The sequence below is a fragment of the Spermophilus citellus genome (assembly GCF_964194105.1).
Source record: "Spermophilus citellus genome assembly, chromosome: 14".
NCBI classification, from domain to species: domain Eukaryota; kingdom Metazoa; phylum Chordata; class Mammalia; order Rodentia; family Sciuridae; genus Spermophilus; species Spermophilus citellus.
Window position 1 is genome coordinate 68,460,327 of NC_138194.1, and position 14,716 is coordinate 68,475,042.

The 14,716-nt window shown below is 38.1% G+C and overlaps 1 protein-coding gene across 1 annotated transcript in view; it reads right to left on the minus strand.

The window, feature by feature from the left end:
• Window positions 1-14,037: 14,037 nt before the first annotated feature.
• The window catches only part of RGS22 (regulator of G protein signaling 22), a gene marked incomplete at its 3' end in the record, with an annotated part of 133,093 nt that continues 132,414 nt past the window's right edge, over window positions 14,038-14,716 (minus strand). Inside the window, exon 28 of the mRNA XM_081266794.1 lies at window positions 14,038-14,262. The remainder of the gene's footprint in view (window positions 14,263-14,716) is intronic.

A 14,716-nucleotide genomic window follows, 5' to 3' on the forward strand; every position in this document is an offset into this window, starting at 1 on the left:
TCCTACTCCTAAAGATTCCTCCACCTCCCAATAGAACCATCATCTAAGGACCAAGTTTTTAATACCTGACCTTTGGGGAGACATTTAAGATCCAAACCTCAACAAGAATGAAAAGGCAACCTATATACAGCACCAAAAGCACATGCAAGAAAAGCAAAATAGATAAGTAGGTGCAATAGTCAATCTGAATCACCAACTTGATTGGATTAAGAGATACTTAAGATTAAGAGGCTTCTGAGTATGTCAGTGAGGGTAATGGGAGAACATATTTGCAAACCATACACTGATGAGAGGCTAATATCCATGATATATATGAAACTCCTACAACCCAAATAGGGGAAAAATGATTTAAAAATGGGCAAAATGTTTAATTGGGCCTGTTGCCAAAGAAAGCACACAAATCATAAAAGAGGTATATGAAAATGTGCTCATCGTCAGAGAGATGCACATCAAAACCATAGTGATATATCAGCTTATACCTAATGAGAAAAATTATGATTTTTCAAAAGATAAAATATGTTGCTAAGGTTGTGGAGAAACCAGAAATTTGTGTACTGTTGGTGGGAATATAAAATGGTGCAGTCATTATACAAAATAATATGGAATATCCCCAAAACACTAAACATAGAATTATCTGATCCAGCAATCCCACTTCTGGGTATATATTCAAAAGAATTGAAAGTAGGGCTGGAGTTGTGGCTCAGTGGTAGATCACTCTCCTAGCATGTGTGAGGTCCTGGGTTCAATCCTCAGCACCACATATTAATAAATAAAAATAAAATAAAAGATCCATTGGCAGCTAAAAAATATTTTTTAAAAAAAGAATTGAAATCAGGGTCTTGAAGAGATACTTACATGTTCATTTCTTCATTATTTACAACAGCCAAGATATGTAAACAACCCAAATGTCCACCCAAAGATGAACGGATAAAGAAATGTGACAGATTTATGCAATGGAATTGTTATGGTTTGGATGTGAGGTGTCCCCCCAAAGCTCATGTGTGAGACAAGGCAAGAAGATTTAGAGGAGAAATGGTTGGGTTATGAGAGCATTAATAAGGCAACCTATTAAAATTAATCCCCTGAGAGGGTTTAACTGAGTGGTAACTGAAGGTGGGTAAGGTGTGGCTGGAGGAGGTGGGCATTGGGGGCATGACTTTGGGGTATATATTTTGTATTTGGCAAGTGAAGGCTCTTCTTCCTGATCATCATGTGAGCCACTTCCCTCTAACAACACACTTCCACCATGATTCCACCTCAATCCCCAAGGCATGGAGCTGGCAGTCTATGGACTGAGACCCCTGAAACCATGAGCCCCCCAAATACACTTTTCCTCCTCTAAAAATTATGCTTGTCGTATCTTTTAGTCAAAGCAGTGGAAAAGCTGATTAAAATAGGAATATTCTTCATCCTTCAAAAAGAAGGATATTCTGCCATTTGTAACAACATGGATTAATCTCGAGTTTATTATTCTAAGGGAAATAAGAAAATTATAGAAGGACAAAGACTGTATGATCTTACTTCTATAAGGTATCCAAAATTGTCAAACTCATAGGAGCAGAAAATAGAATGGTGGTTGCTAGGGGTTAGGAACAGGGGGAAATATAGAATTGTTGTTCAGTGGGTACAAAGTTTCAGTTATGGTCATAAATAGGTTCTAAGGATTTGTTGTACAACATAGTGTGTATAGTTAACAATACTGTATTGTATATTTAAATTTTTGTTTAATTTTAATTAAATTTTTGATCTCATAAAACAAACAAACAAACAAAAAAAAACCCAAAACAAAGGCAAGGAACCTTCTGAGTTATTGAAGGTGAGTTATAGGTTTTTATTTATTTTTTAATTTATTTATATTTTTTTGGTACTGGGGATTGAACTCAGGGCCACTCGACCACTGAACCACATCCCCAACTCTATTTTGTATATGATCTAGAGACAGGGTCTCACTGGGTTTCTTAGCACCTCACTGTTGCTAAGGCTGGCTTTGAACTTGTGATCCTCCTGTTTTCAGCCTCCCAAGCTGCTGGGACTATGATTTTTAATTTTTAATTTTTTTTGGTTGATGTCTTTTTTTATATTATTCCCTTCTATTCCTAATTTGCTGAAAATTTTTATTATGAATAGGTGCTGGATTTTTTCAAATGCTTCTTCATTGAAATGATCATATGGCTGCAGTCATTTATTAATATAATAAAGTACATAAAGCGATTTTGGGTTGTTAAATATGCATCCAATTTGCTGCTAAACTTCTTGGATGTTGATTAGAGTTTTACTTTGATCTGGGAATGTTTTTGTTCATTATTTCTTCAAATATTTTTTATAGCACCTCCGTCTTCTTTTGTTCTAACTCCTTTTAAGCATATATTGTATATTTAATGGTATCCATGGTTCTCTGAGGCTTTGTTATTTTATTTTTATCATTCTTTTCTTTCTATCCTTTGGACTGGCTAATATCTATTAATCTAACTTTAAGTTCATTGATTTTTTTTCCTTTGCCAGTTCAGATATTGGATTCCTATAGTAATTTTTCATTTCAGTTATTATGCTTTTCACCTCCAGAATTTAATTTTTTATTGATACTCTTCTGTTTTTTAATATCTTGTTTATTAATTTATTTTTATATGGTACTGAGGATCGAACCCAGTGCCTCACACATGCAAGGCAAGTGCTCTACCTCTGAGCTACAGCCCCAGTCCCTTGATACACTTCTTTAATGAGATTATTGTTATCATACTTTTCTTTATATAAATATAGTTTCATTTAGTTAAATATACTTATTATAACAAATTTGAAGTCTTTATCTGCAAATTCTAACAAGTAAACCCTCCTCAGACACATTCTATTGACTGCTTTTCTTTCTGTGTATAGTCAAACTTTTCTATTTATTTGCATGTATTATAGTTTTTAAGATTGAACATTTCAGGTAACATAGTACATCTGGATTCTGATTCACTCCCCACTGCTCCTCCATATTGGGGGTTGTGGCAGTGGGGTTTTTAGTTGTTTATCAACCTGACTGAACTAATTCTACAGTCTGTCTTCTGTACACTGTATAGTTATTTATGTCTCTGCTCATTTTTTTAAATATTTAATTTTTAGTTGTAATTGAACACAATATCTTTATTTTATTTATTTTTAGGTGGTGCTGAGGATCAAACCCAGGACCTCACACGTGCTAGGTGAGTACTCTACCGCTGAGCCACAACTCCAGCCCTCTGCCCATCTTTTAAAAATATTTTTTAGTTGTTGATGGACCTTTATTTTATTTATATATGGTGCTGAGAATTGAACCCAGTGCCTCACACATGCTAGGCAAGCCCGTTACCACTGAGCCACAACCCCAGCTCCCCCTCTGCCCACTTTTAAATCTTGTTTTATGTTTAAGCCTTACCACCTAGGGGTTACTGCTGGATCATCACAGCTTGGTGGTCAGTCAAGGATTGGTCAGAAGTTACACTTAAGCCCCATGAGCTGGAGCTTCTGGGTTGGTGAACAAATGGAGGTGTTCACCTCAGCTCCATGCCCTTTCCCACATTCCTTGCCTTTTGAAACCCTTTCATTTAGCTTCCTAAATTGTTTCCTTTATAACAAACCATAAAACTAAAAGAAATGTTTCTTTAATTTTGGTGAACTGTTGTAGCAAATAATTACACATGAAAATTGAGTTGTGGGAACTTCTGATTTAGTCAGTTGGTCAAAGCACAGGAGATCGAGTGACCTGACACTTGCAATTGACATCTGAAATGGGGAAGGTCTTATGGGACTAAGTCCTTAACCTGTGGAGTCTGAACTAATTCTGGGTAGTTAGCGTCCAAATTGAATTAAATTCACTTGGTTTTTGCAGAGAATTGGAGATTTTTTTAAATAGAAAATCTACCTGTTTGATGTCAAAAAATTTTGAAGAAACAGATCTTTCCTGGATTTGGTATGAGGAGTGGGACTTGCTAGAATAGTTCTGGCTTACAGAAACAAGTGTTTTGGGAACAAGTAGGATAAAAAGTAGGGGATGAGGAACCTTTGATCCCTGAGTGTCTATGTGGATATACGTGGTATTATGGTTCGGATGTGGTTTGTCCCTCAAGGTTTATGTGTTAGAAACTTGGTACCTAGTGCAGCAACATGGAAAGGTGGTATGAACCTTCAGGAGTTAGAGCCTTTGGGAGGTTATTAAGATCAGATATGGTCATCAGGGTAGAGCTCTCATGATGAAGAAACCAGAAAACATATGTGCATGTTTCCTTTCATTTGGACATGAAACCCTGTACCACATCAGGAATCTGCCAGCAAGAAAGGCATCATCAGATGTGGTTCCTCAATCTTGGGCCTTCTGAACCATGAACCAGTTTCATTAAAACTTGCCTGGACTGGGGATATGGCTCAAGCGGTAGCGCGCTCGCCTGGCATGCGTGCGGCCCAGGTTCGATCCTCAGCACCACATACCAACAAAGATGTTGTGTCCGCCGAGAACTAAAAAATAAATATTAAAAATTCTCTCTCTCTCTCTCTCTCTCTCTCTCTCTCTCTCTCTCTCTCTCTCTCTCCCCCCCCCCACTCTCTCTAAAAAAAAAAAAAAAAAACTTGCCTGGCCTGTGATATTATTGTGTTATTGGCAATGGGAAATGAACAAATACAGAAAATTGGTACCCAGAAGTGGAACTGTTGCTAATAATGAGTATCTGAAAATGTGGAAGTGGCTTTGGAGTTGAAGTATCGGCGGAGGCTGGAAGAGTTGGGAGGAGCAGGCCAGGAAAAGCCTAGCATTATGCCAAGTGGAAGGTTACACGTGATTCTGGTGAGCAGTCATGAGATGAGGAAATTAGAGAACTCATCTCCAGTAGAAAGGAGGATTTAATTGGAAATTGGAGGGAAGGACATTGTTATGAGGTAGCAAAGAAGTTCACTGTATTGAGTCCATATCCAAAGTCTTTGTGGAAGGTACAATTTTTAAAGTGACAGACTGGCTTATTTTATGGAATTAATTTCAAAACAACAAAACATTCAGGTTAAGGTATGGGTATTATTGACCATGTTTAGTCAGATTTACAGTGAGACTTAGGAGCAAAAAGAAGCAGAGTGAAGAAGTCTGGAAAATTTGCAACCTGGCTGGGGAAGGAGGGAGGAAAATGCATGTAAGGATGTGATTGATTAATCACTTGGTTAAGAGATTAGCATGAAAAAAAAAAAAGTTGCTTTGCATCTCAGAAGTCTTTGAGGTCAACCTTTTCATCATAGGTCCAGAGACTTTTAGGGAAGAACTGTTTCACAGAACCCTGAAACACTCTTCTTGGCCTCATTTCAGAATTTGTTTCCCTGCATCCAGCCTGCAAAGCTCTCCCTGGCTATAGCTGTGGTTTAAGCAGGCCAGCTGCAGCTCATGCTGGCATCAGCCTGTGGTGACCACATCATGACTTTGCAGGAGTGCAGAATTCAAGAGTTAGAGGGTCATGGCTTCCACCAAAATTTCAAAGGAAATCCTGGGAGGCCAGTCAGAAGTTTGCCGCAGAATTAGTCCCTGCAGAGATCCCAGTGGGGCAATGCCAAGTGCAGCCATGGGAATGGAGCTGTTGGAGTGAATCCACAGTGGGGGCTCCAATGTGCAACATGACATACCTGCGAGCTACTGAAAATAGCAGGTAGCCCCAGAAAGCAGGCATCTGGGGGAAAGTAGATCCAGACAAGAGGGAGTGTGGTGGATCCTGAATAACTGCAACTATTGCTGAGTGGGGAGGCTTCTCATGCAACAAGTACATACATGTTTTTTCTTTCTTCCCTACATCACCTCAAGCCTTTTTCCTACCTGATGTGGTGATCATAGGACCAAGTCTGCAACTCTAAGTGCCAGAAACAAGGATGATTCCTGAACAAGAAATTTTAACTGTATTTTCAAATTTTCATGTCAGAATTTTTAAGGACCTGATGAAGCAGATTTTGCCTTCACCTCACCTCATCTGTCAAAATTGGGGTTAGCAGTGAGGGCAACTGTACTGCATTCTGCACCTAGGGAACCTCACTCTATCTGCATGGGAGGAGACTGAGGAGAGATACTTGCTAGATTAATATCACTGCCTGAAGTACAGAGGTACTTGCTAGATTAATATCACTGCCTGAACCTAGTGTCTCTTCCAAAGATAGAAAAGTTTGGACATAAATGGAAAGGAGGAATACTAGCTGACAAGAAAGGAGTGAATGAATGGGTTCCTTAATGAGGGAAATCCAACGTTACATCAACACCCTAAAAGAGACTGAGGCAAGAGAAAATATTGTTTCATGCATGGCTCAACTATACGAGACACCTAAGAGGGTACTATTATCAGTCTGATAAGAACACTCCTGCTTCTAGAACCTTGCAACATAAAAAGGAAGCCTGCCGTCTATGGCCATACCACCCTGAAAGTGTCCGATCTTGTCTGATCTGGGAAGCTAAGCAGGGTCGGGCCTGGTTAGTACTTGGATGGGAGAAAGCAAGCCTACCAACCTGAGTGGCCTTGCTCTGGGAGAAATTTTCAGTGTTATGATGATGGACTAATGAGTGGATGGGATTCTAGTAAGGTGCCAATATATTTTGACTTTTATGATGTTTACTGTAAGGGGTATGGATAGAAACCACGGAATGGACTGTAACATATTTGGTTTCTGTTCCTGATTCTTGACACAAAGTTCCCCAAGCCCTTTAACTAAGTCATAAAAATATCCTTAGTAATAATATTTGGTTTTAGTCCCCAAGGTTGTTTCCAACAGAATTAGATAGCTTCAGAATGGGTGATAATTCTCAGAGGAACCAACTGTGTGAGTAGAGGACTGAAACTTTCAGCTCCACTCCCTGATCTCTGAGGATAGGAGCTGGGGATTGAGTTTAATCACCAAAGGCCAAATATTTAGTTGATCGTATTTAGCGTCTGGTTGTGTAAGCCAATCTAATAAATTCCCTTTGTATAATCATACTTCTTATTGATTCTGTTCCTCTAGAGAACCCTAATAAACATCTCCTCCAGCCATGCCCCACCTACCTACAATTACCACTCAGTTTCAAACTAGGATGGACTGGTTAGATTACAGCTCACAGTCTAAGCATTTCACATACAAATATCCTGCATTAACTCAGGAGCTTTGTGGGGGACACCTCTTATCCAAATAATAGATTCATAGATTTGATGAGAATGTTATTTCATCAAAATTTTTGTAAGCTTTCAGTCTAGTTCCAGTCAGCTCCATGTCAAAAATATCTTCTGGCCATAGATTTAAGCCTGCTAACTCTCTTTTTATTTATTCACTTCTATGCTTAACACAACTGTTAAATTTTAACAGTGGCTATTTTAAAGACAATAGGCCAGAATAGCATTATCTTTACTTTGATCTTTGTTATACAGCAGCCACCATCCAGATGAAAAGTCTTAATAACTAAAGGCTCTGCTTTATGGGGTGTAGTTGCAGTTGGCTTTACCAACTTTGAGGGCCCAATTATTAGATTTTACGTCAATTGCATTGCAAGATAGTCAGAGAATGTGCCTCCCTTAGCTAAGCTGTATTTTCTTGCATTTCTTTTTGTAAACTGGTTCATTCTTGCCTGATGTATTTCTCATAGTGCCTTACTAAAAACTGCAAGGAGCAACACACCCACAATGTTCATCAACCTTCCTTCTTCCTTTTTTCTTCTGCCCTCTTCCTCCTCCTTCTCCTTCTTCATCTTCTTCCTCCTTCTACTTTTTAAAACCCCTCCTTTATAAAGCCATGGGCACAGTAGGCACATAGTCTGCCTTCTAAGTTAATAGAAGTAATAGTTTTACCAAACATTTTGCATAATATTACAAAGGTTTCCACCTTTCTTATTGTAATTATATGCTTTGTTTATGTCCACAAACTGACTGCTTGATCAATGCCATATATTTTAGGTTTCTGTTACAGTAGCACAATAAAAATGCATAAGAATAAAGTGACTCAAAGATTAGGAGTCTGGAGTTGTGGCTCAGACATAGATTGCTTGCCTAGCATGTGTGAGCATAAAAATAAAGGTATTGTAACCACTAAAAGTAAATATTAAAGAAAAGATTGAAATTTGTTTCTCTGTCCAGAGTGAGGCAGCTGTCCTTGAGGCCATTCAGAGACTTAGGTTCCATAATTCTTCAGATGTTCCATCTTTATGGTGGAGCTTGCTAGCCAGCACCACAACTGTGATCCCACAGGAAGAGAGAAAAGAGAAATGGTTGGAAAGCATTTTCATTCTTAAGACTTGAATGGATATTGCACACTATGTTCACATCCCCTTGGCTTAAGGGTCAGGTGGCCATACCTACCTGTGAGGTAGCCTGAGAAAGGATAGTTTACTCCAGTGAGGTGGTCATGAGCATAGCTAATGGTGGGATTCCATTATGTGCCATCTTTTATTTTAGAAATTGTAGTTGGACACAATATCTTTATTTTTTTATGTGGTGCTGAGGATTGAACCCAGTGCCTCACATGTTCGAGGCAGGTGCTGTACCACTGAGCCCCAGCCCCAGCCCCATTATGTGTCATCTTGAAGAAAAGGAAAACAATAAAACACTATGTCCCTGAAATACCCATTTCTGTTCCCAAGAACTAAGCCTAGTTAAGGGAATAATAAGAGCAGGCCTGGCTAGAATGTCCAGATAAATTCTATCTTTAGAGATACCACTAGCTCTTTCTTTCTCATGTGTATTACAACTAAGGCAACTGGAGTTATTTGTAGGAACCGCTTTCTTGTATGCATGTCAGGACAGCTGTTCCTTGGAACTCTGGTCATACAAGGAACAAAGCAAACTAATGATGTCACTGCTTCTGTGACCTAATTTATAAGTTCCTCTCCCTGTGGTAACTGAGGACACTCTGGAGATAATAAGTGCTATTGTCCAGTTGGTCACTACTGGACAAAGATACCAGGAGGGATGAAGGCACTGTTTTCTGGCAAAGCACCAGAGGGACAGAGGTGCTGTCTGTCCATCCTGTTGTCACTGGACCTCCCTGTAAGCATTTTCCAATAAACCTTTTTTCTTGCACACCATCTCCTGATGTTTTCTTTAGTCTCTGAGCACCTATCCTTTTCTCTAATACAACTGGGCTGTGGTCTGACACAGTACTAAGAGGAATCAAAGTGGGATGTTGGGAACAGCAGCCTGTAACATAATGGGGCAAAAGGGGAGATCACCACTTCACTTCATCATGTACTGTTGAATGTTTTCCCCAGGTGCGTATATTAGCTTTATAGTAATAATAATAATAAGGAAGACGTTGCTAAAATAGTAACTATTTTCAGATCAGGAATTTTAGTCACATACCCTAAGTATCTGACTCTGGAAAGGGAAAGAACACAGATTTTCCATTTTTCTTTTCATCTTTTGATCCAAGGTCCTAAATCAAAATACAAAAGTAATTTCTCATTGAGGAAGAGACCAGGGCCTTAAATTTAATTAATTTATTTATTTATGGTGTTGAGATCGAACCCACTGCCTCACCCATGCTCCGCAAGTGCTCTACCTCTGAGCTACAACCCCAGCATAGTAATTTGTGTTTTTAAAACTTAGGACTCTTCTGAAAATGAACTGTTTTCTTTGAGAGAACTCATAAAATTAAGAAGCATCAAATACAAAAATAGAGCACAATAAAAATTATATGCTACATTAAACTTGAATATGGAATTTAAGTTTTATTAATTCAACAAACATTGGCTGGGAATCTCTATTAGGCATTATGCTTTCAGTGATTACATTAAAAAGCAGAAAGTATTCAAGTAGATGTAAGATAGACACTAAAACAAATCAGTCATTGGTGATTAAAAAGTACTGTTGGTAGGTGTTATGGAGGCAGCAGGTTTGACACTTTAAAAATATATATATATGCACTGAAACTAGAATTTAAAAGTTTTATTATAATCAGAGATTTCAAAAAACAAAAATAAAACTGTTCAGAAGGCTAAAGCAGTGCTTCTCAAATAAGGCTGATTTGACAAAATACCTAAAGAAATTTGAGTTACCACAACTGGGGAAGTGTTATCAGCGTAAGTGTGTAGAGGCTGGGGACACTGTCACAATGCACAGGACAGCCCTCTACAACAAATAATCATCTGGAAAAAATGATAATCATGCTGAGGTTGATAAACCTGAACCTAAAGGGCCTTAAATATGCATCATGCTAAGTAAAGGACTTCTAGTTGACCAATAGCAGGTTTTACCAACCATCTCAATGAAGGATGCAGACAGGGGAATCATGTTTGCATCTTAGAAAGATTACACTGAGGACAGGGGGAAGGTGGCCAGGCAGGAGAAAGAAACACTAATTAGTGCCCAGCTTTAAAGTGATGGTGGTCTGAAATAGGTAACCATCCAACAATAAAGAGGGGAGGAGGAGAAGAATTGACAAAATATTGAGAAGAGCCTGTGGAACTACAGTTGATGATACTTCCTGCACACTAATATAAGGAAATTCCCTCTAATGATAAAAACTAGGTTAAGCTCATGCTCTGAAGACACTTTGAGGGCCTTGGACTGTCATGTAAGGAGGTCAGTCATCACAACCATCCTCACAAGAAAAAGGGCTAAACAATCTGAATCAACAATTCTCCTTGCATCCATCAAAAAAATTTTGGTAATAAGGCAACCTGCTGCCCCTAAAACCAGAGAGACAGAAAGCTCATCAGGAGCAGAAGCCTGCAGCTAGAACCAGCCTCAGTAGGAACAGTGAGGCTGTAACTGATGAATTGCTCAAGGCTTACTGCAGACTAGCTTGAGAGTTAAAAAAAGAAGTCTCAAGGGTCCAGAATTAGGGGAGCCCCCAAATTCCCTTGAGTTTTATCTCTAGAAGTTTTACCATGTTTTCCCGAGAAGACCAGAGAAAAATCTCCTCTTGCTTCTGGTAGGAGAGGACTAGAGTCATCATTTTGAAATCTACCCCGAGTGTGCTGTTCTTTACAAGGCCTACCCTCTAGGAGACAATTTGACAAGACCCCAACAGAGGAGGGTTTTATCAAAGCCCAAACAAACTGGGAAGGGGAAATACCCAACTCAGGCTCATGAAACACTGAGATCTAATCATGGGACTACGATATGTTCCCCCACCACCACATTAACAGGGACCAATTTCAAGAATGTCAAGGCTGACGCACTATTTAGTCTTCAGGAAAACCCAAACACAACAGGGAAACAAGACACAAGGGCAAAGAGGAAATTTCAAGCTCTAACAACACAGTAAGTTCATATCATTGCCCAGCTGAACATGAACCTCACACTAAAGGCTAATCCACCCCAGTTCCTTTCACCTAATACATCATGTCTCACTTTCAACAGAAAATGACAAGGCATATGAAGAGGCAAAATGCAGTCTGAAGAGAGCAAGCACCAGAGCCAGACTCAGCTATGGCAGAGGTATTGACATTCTGAGTAGGAAATCTAAAATGACCATGATTAATATGGTAAGAGTTCTATTTTTTTTTTCAAAAAGTGGACAATATGCAAGAACAGATGAGTACTGTAGCACAGAGAATTCCAAGGAAAAAACTCATAGAAATGCTAGAAATAAAAAAAACACACACTATGACATAAATGAAGAATGCCTTTGATGAATTCATCAATAGACCGAATTCACTTGAGGAAAGAATCATGAGCTTTAGGTGCTCAACAGAAGCTTCCAAAACTGATATGATAAGAGAAAGATGAATTAAAAAGAAAAGAATATTTAAGAACTGTGGCACAATAACAAAATGTGTCAATGCTTGTCATGGAAATACCGAAGGAAAAGAAAACAAACAAGAACTATTAGAAGTAATAACGACAAAATTTCCCAGCATTAATGATAGACAACAAAACAGATCCAGGATGTTCGAAGAATACCATGCTGGATAAATGCCCCCAAATCTACAGCTATTTGTGTAATATTCAAACTTAAGAAAATCAAAGACAAAGAGAAAATCTTGATAGAAGCCAGAAGGAAAGGAGTGGGACAGCTCAACCCACACAGTAGAAAAGATCATAATTACATTTGACTTTTCTTCAGAAACCATGCAGATAAGAGAGTGGAGTGAAATATTTTCAGTGTTGAAAGAAAAAAAAAAAAACACTGATCCAGAATTCTTTGTTCTATGAAGTTATCTTTAAAAAGGAAGCCTTTCTAAGGCAAAGAAAAATTGAAGGAATTTGTCTCAAGTAGACCTATCTTACAAGAAAATATGAAAAGTCATTCTTCAGAGAAAAGAAAAATTATATATGTCAGAAATCAGATCTACATAAAGAAGATTAATAGAGAAGGAATATGAAGGTAAATAATAATAAATTTTATTTTTCTTATTCCCAATTGCTCTAACAGATAAAAATTTGCTCAAAATAACCGCAAAATGTATTCAGTGATTATAGTTTATTGGAAAGTGTGATAAAGGAGGATTGGTAATACTCTGTTATAGGTACTTGTACTACCTAGAAATACTATAGTGTTTATTTTTGTTTTTTTGCAGAGGGACAAAGGTTGATACTGAAGACTGACCCCGGGGGTGCTCTATCACTAAGCTACATTCTTTGAACAGTTAAAATATATTACTCCACACTCTCTTGCTTGCATGGTTTCTGAAGAGAAGTCAAATGTAATTCTTATCTTTGTTCCTCTGTAGATTAAGTTGCCCTACCCCTTTCTTCCTGGCTTCTTTCAAATTTTTCTTTTTTAAAATTTGCCTTTTCTATGTTTTATTTTGAGACAGGGTATCACTAAATTGCCCAGACTGGACTTGAATTCGGGATCCTTCTGCTTTAGCCTCCTGAGTTGCTGGAATTACAGGCATGTACCACCATGCCTGGTGCTTTTAACATTCTTTGAAAGAGGGCTTTTATTAGTTGTAATGTGTATTGCACACTTTGGGACAACCAGTGAGAAAATTTTTAAAAGAAGTCTAATTGAAATGCTAAGAGAGAAAAACGGACCACATAAAATGCTCCATTAACCAGGTATGGTGGCACACACCTGTAATCTCAGCAACTCAGGAGGCTGAGGCAGGAGGATCACAACTTCAAAGCCAGCCTCAACAATTTATAGACAATGTGTCTCTAAATAAAATATTTTTTAAAAAGGATTGGGGATGTGGCTGGTTAGGTGCCCCTGGGTTCAATTCCCAGAAACAAAAAACAAAAACAAAACAAACAAAAAAACAGAGAAGGTAGGATAAGAGTGGGAGAGGAAAAACAGGGGTGGGAGAAGTAGAGAGAGATTGAGAAAAGAAGAGATGAATTAAGAAGGTTAACAAATGGAAAATAGTCACAAAACAGGCTTTCTAGGGTTTAGGGGTGCTGTGGGAGCATAGGAAACTTCAGAGTTCCTAAACCCCCTGCTTTAGAAGAAAGATGATCTTTAAAGTATATCTACTGATACTTTCCCCCACTTAAAATATTTAACTCCTTGGAGAATTTGGAATGGCACTTACAACTTTGAAAATATCTTCCAAGATTGTGTAGAACTGGAAGTCCATTGTTCACAATCTGGTCATTTAGTCACAGTCCTTGGAGCAACTGAGTCATAAGGTCCATAAACCACCCTCCCAGGTCATTTCTTTACCCACTTTCCCTTCCCTCCAGGAACAAGTAAAGGAAGGGGTATGTCTGGATCCTCTGAGTAAAAAATGCAGCTTCAGTAAGTAAGAGGGCTTTTACCTTTTGAAGTACTTTTCTTGCTGCCCTATCAGTTTATCTCAAAGAGTCCTCTGTGGAATACTGCATCAGAATCACCTAGGACATCTGGTAAAAACTGAGTCCTGCCCAAGCACTACTGAAGCAGATTCTCAGGAAGTGGCCTCAGGAACCTGAATTGCGAGTCAGGGTCACATGTCAATCTTAGGCACATTAAAGTGTGAGAAACACTGCTTTAATGATAGCTTCTTTATAAATATTTTCTTTATATTTTGGGCCAATTTATTGCTAGGAATATTCATGTTCCCTGATCACTTGCCGAATGTATCTGCTAATTAAATATAGTAAAGGAATCAAGGAATATTTGTTAAAATATTAACTGAGGAGAAAAACATTACATACTCTTAAGGATTGTGATAAGCAAAACATTTCGATTCTTTTAACCTTGATAGTAGTAATTTTGTTGTAAGGTTTCTGAGAATTTTACATTCTTGTATGTCATGTGTACAGAATAACTGTAATTTTACAAGTGTAAAAGCAAAACAAGCTAAATTTTATGTGAATATTAGACTTGCTCTATGGCAGACCATCAAGACAATAAGTCACTTGAGCTTCTCGTGTCAGTTAACTTTGACATAAAAAATTCCTGCAAGACAAAAATAAATTCATGAAAACATAAGCATTTATAGAAAATATAAATTTAAAATGATATTATGGAAAATATAAATCCAGAACAGAGACAACAAAACCTATACAGAATTGTCACAGGATCAAGAAAGTGGTGTCCTAAGGAGTGGGGGAAACAGTGGGTAGGGTAAATAATAATAGGAAAAAAAAATGAACAGGCTAAAACATTAGGCCTACTCATCAACCCCTCCCAAGAACCAGGAAAAAGTAAGAATTTTAAAAAACCAAAAAGTTAATCTGCAGGACAAAAGGTAAAAAAGAAGGGGACTTTAATTTAACAGGCTTCTTCAACTATCTGGCCAATGGGTCACACATATACTACATTTTGCCATTGGACTACTTTGTAAAGGCCTTGTTAAACCCCAACATTAGTACCCAGTCAAAACCATGTAAGGCTGGTTATGGTAGTGGAC